Raw genomic sequence first — 5,046 nt, forward strand, 5'->3', positions numbered from 1 at the left:
GCTAGTTCAAATCTAGTGATTATTTTTTCTACACGCTCATATTGATCTCCTATATCCAGTAGCATCATTAGTTTCGCCCTTTGAACCTTACAAATTTGAGCGATTCAAATTTGTATTCGAACATGCATTTGATCTTATCTTGCAAATCGTACCACCTTTTCAATTGATTCCTTTTACCCCTAAACACTCATGTCATATATTTTTGTACGTAACCATCGTACTTCAGTTCAACTTCTCTTGACCTTTTGAATGCAAATTCAATTCATACTTCAATTCGCTATAACTTGCGTTGTAGTGCTCCATTTCAAGAAATTCTTTCTACAAATAAATTCTTATGTCTTATACTATTTGTCAAACAACATTCATGTTGTTCTCCCAATATTTTTGATCATCTCCCATAGTGTATGCAAGTCGAGCTTATATAGCAATAGTTCATCGTCCATTACCTCTTTTGATCTCATTCCTGCACCTTCACTTTACAACACACTTAGAACCTATTTTTTTATTAAGACTTAGTATGTTGTTATTTTGCACAAAGACATGTTTTGTTCTTATGTTCTTTTGGTTCTTCCTTTTTGGCATGAATGTTTATTGAATGCTACTCGTTTACGATAGATTGCTCGGAGTGTGGCGAGTAGAATTATCAGGATTTTGAGAGCGACTATCTTCATCAAGTAATACCAGGCAAGTCACTTTGATCATACTATCACCTATGTTTTATGCATCGTAGTTCTACCATCCTATGCCCAATTGCATGCTGCTTAGGTACTTGGAAATTTTAGTATAGATTGTAGTATCATGTGGTAGGCACACAACAACCCCGATACTTGGCCCCGGGACGACAAATTTCATATTGCTATGCTTGAGTAGACGGGATTTCGGTTGAGTGCATAACACGAGTGCTGCGAGGTTGATTAAATAATCAAGACCGGTTAAGACAAGATTTTCAAGACCTCGGACGCAATGCAACTCTGGGTGAAGGACGGTTGATCGGCTCGCTGGAGAACCCAGTGGATGACCCGGGATGCTGGAGAGGCCATGACATCCTGCGGAAAGCTTCACCCAGGCTCAAAGAGACAGACGGATATTTTCAAGACCCAAGGATTACCTGCACAGCCACAAGTCATTATGGGCTCTGGCTTGGTTGGACAACGCGGCGACTCTGGACAGGCGGTGCTAGCAGATGTAGAAGAACGGTAGGATTGGATGGGCACCGACAGGGATTCAGAGGGACCCGTTGAAAGACCATGTTTTGATCATCCGGTCCTCAAACACCCTGAAGTGCGAGGACATACACGGAGGCGATCAAATCTTGTGGGGAACGTGTGCAAAACTCTGCAGAGTACTCAAACCTAATCGATTAGCCGTATCCACGGTCATGGACTACTTGAGCCAAAGGAACTGAAGTTATCTGGATTTCTCAACACCATTATATATATTTGATGAGGGTAATTATTGACAACTCGGGTACGAGAACTGGTTGGCGGAACCGTCTTGTTAACAACCAACCTTTGTAGTAACATTTTGCTTTTAGCCCTCTCTTGTTGTAGGAGAAAAATTTGCTGTACACTAAAACTTACAACCCCACCTGCCATATATGCATATAGTATAGATGACATTTTACCCCTCTCTTATGTGACTTGCCAGCATATTCAATATGCTGACCTACACGGCTGCAACGTCTTATGTTGTAGATATTTTTCTTCGACGAGTAAGAGTACGATTCAGGGTTACGGTCTACACTCAAATTGCCGTTGGTGTTTATTGGGACTCCACTCCCTTGACTGCTTCCGTTGAGATATTTAAGGTATATATCTGTTTTACGCTATTTACATGTGATTGCACTTTGATATATACATTGATGTACTGTGTGTGCCAGCATACTGATCCAGTGATGGCACACAAACACAGAGGCTTGACTCGTCTTGAGTCGGGTCGCTACAGAAATGGTATCAGAGCACATGTTGACTGTAGGACGTGACCCTAGAAAATGGAAATCTCTTAGGAAAGGATCTCTCAAAAAATTTATTTTCAAGAACACCTTTTACTTCTCATCTCTTCTGACTTCATCAAATGTTCTCCCTCACCTCCAATAGTTAGACAATACCCTTACCCCTTTGACCTCATGAAGAATCAACGGAGTTCTACTTCAAAGTAAAGAGGATTTCATCATGCATTTGAAGAATTGAAGCTGCGCCAATTGAAGACTCTCAAGACCCGAAGAATTCAAAGACCCTAAAGTGTTCGAATGTTTATATGACCATTAGAAGTCCACACCCCTTTTACGTACCCACGTTAGATACGATGATTTGTGAGCCGTCATTGGTGTGTGTTTTTCGACAGCCACAAATAAAACCTATTCTCAAAAATATTGTTTGTATTGTGTGTATCTCCCTCTCTTACTCGTCTCATCCCCAAAACCTCAACCCTACCAGATGGAGTATGAAGCTGGACTTGTAGTCTCTGGACCAATGACCCAACTGGAGGCTGAAATATGGATTCAGAACATGGAGAACCACTTCGGGAGCAACTTGATCTCAAGGAAGTATGAAGTGGACACGCTCTTTAGTACTTTACACAAAGTGCTGCAATCTGGTGGAAAATGCATCATTCCATACAAGGATTTAGTGGAGCAGAAACTTGGGACGAATTCAAGAAGACTCTGTTAAGATCCCGTCTTATTCAGAAGTGCTATGATAATTCGAAGAAGAAGACTTGTGCATGCAAGATCTGTGGAGAAATAGGACACACCCAGGAGGAACACAAGGATGGATGCACTCATTGTGAAGAAAATCACCCAGCTAAGGAATGCCCAACTAGTCAGGTGACTTGTTTCTTGTGTGAAGGAACCACCCACTACCCAGCGGCGTGTCACATTTACCCCAAGTATGCCTGAAACCCATAGACCCCGGGACTAACAAGGATCAAGTACTATCTTTTGGAGAAGGAAACTTGTATCAACAAACGTTTTCTTAGGAGCATACGAAAACCTGAGAGTTGTGAAGAAACGATAGATGTTTGTTCAGCTTGCAGAATCATTGGATTTATCCGAACTTCGTTCGTGGACAAGAGAAATTCTGCAACGCTTGTGAGGATGCCCAAGTGTTAGAATACGAGATTCACTAAGCCTTATACAAGGTAATGATTTCAGTGCGACATGGATTGATCACCATGACGACTTACTCTTATCATTTATCTTGCTATTCGGAATGGTAAATCTGAGAGACTTACCCATATAGAGAGACGACGTTCTTTGAAGCTTTTGTTTAAGCCTTAGAATGGTACAAGGAAAGCCCCAAGTACATGGCATTTGTTGTCACGCGTAGGAAATTTGACGGTGAGGAGGAAGACAAGACCCTTCTCTCTGCAGGATAACCACAAATGGTAGACCACCATGAGAACCATCGATATGTTATTTAGAATTGACCACGGGACTGTCAGTTAAGAAGACCCAGTAACGGAAGAAGCTTATATCAACGGAAGAGCCCTCGTTTTTTATGGAGACGTTATGAATATAACGGAAGATATGAAGAATGTGACGAGCGAGATGCCAAGACCCTAGAGGATTGTTAAAAATTTGAGCGACCAGTAACTCTCATTTTAAGTGTGGTAGCACCCCACTTTGCAGGAGACTATATTTGTTAGAAGACCCCCCAAACCATAACCTTTTCTTTCTAGCCTCTTCGAATCTCGAGGACGAGATTCATTTTAAGTGTGGTAGTTTGTAACATCCCAAAATTTTAAATTTTGGAATGTTAATATAATTATTAGATTGATTGTTTGTTTGTTTGAGTGATTGAAACTTGAGTGGAATTTGAAACTTCTCAAAAAAATGAGAGGGAATAAAATGACTTTCCCAAAATTTTCTATTTTGAATCCCTTTTCAATTTTGAGTTTGAATATTTTCAAAACCCTTTGATAAAAAAAATCAAACCAGAGGAGGAAAATGACCCTCCAAAAATCAGAGACTATGTCTTGATTCAAATTTTAAGTATTTGCAATTTATTTGAAATTCAAATTCCTTTTCATTTTAAAGTTATTGCAAAAAAATAATTTTTTTAAAGAAGTATTTTTTTGGTTTTGAAAATATGTTCATGTTTTAGAAAATTTTATACTGAAAATTTTGATATATAATATGCCTATATAAAATGTTCTCTCTATTTCCGTTTTTTACGTTTTCTTCACTTTGTTTTTTTAAAGAAAAAAACATTGTTCAAAAAAACCAAAAAAACAAAACAAAAGGCACGGCTCGCATGAATCGCCTCTTGCGGCCGGCCGAACCTTTACCTGGCCCATGAGAGGCTTTGTTTCTTTTATCTCCACGTTACGTATATGTTTAGTCCCACATTGCCTATCTATGGACCATTAGACCTCCCTTCCACCTATAAGTATAGACCCATAGGAGCATCCAAAAATCATCTATTTCGGGTTAAATCAATCTTTTGGTTTAACTAGATTTATTAAATAAAAATATTTTTTTCTTCTCTTCGGCGGGATTTCTCGAAGTCGTCTCCTCATTGGAATTAATTCTTACTCTGCATTCTAAAGGTTTTTCTCTTCATATTTTTTTTATACTCCCGTAGTTTATTATTTCTAGACTAGTATTCCTACACTAGTATACGGTAGAGTAATTAGATATATTAATTAGTCTTCGTATTTCCACATTAGTAGTAGAATTCTTTTAGACATAGCACTTTTCTTCCGTAAAACAGCTTGGCCCTGATTTTTCAAATAGCCATAACTTTTTACTCGTTTGTCCGAATTAGATGAAACCAACACCTAGAGTTTCGTCTTGATCTCACCTATCCGGTGAACCTATCATATCAACTTTTTAAAATTTTCAAATTTCGAAATTTGTTCATACTAATATTCAAACTTCTTTTGATCATATCTTTTTATCTGTAGCTCCGTTTTAGATGAATTCAATTGCATCGGATTCGTATCAAAGTAATATTTCCGTTTGTATCATTAGTTTTAACTTTTCAAGTTATAATTTTGATCAAATCAGATTTATCTATTAGTGCCCAAAAGTGTTCACATCGTTTT

The sequence above is a fragment of the Hordeum vulgare genome, chromosome 3H (genome assembly GCF_904849725.1).
Source record: "Hordeum vulgare subsp. vulgare chromosome 3H, MorexV3_pseudomolecules_assembly, whole genome shotgun sequence".
NCBI lineage: Eukaryota > Viridiplantae > Streptophyta > Magnoliopsida > Poales > Poaceae > Hordeum > Hordeum vulgare.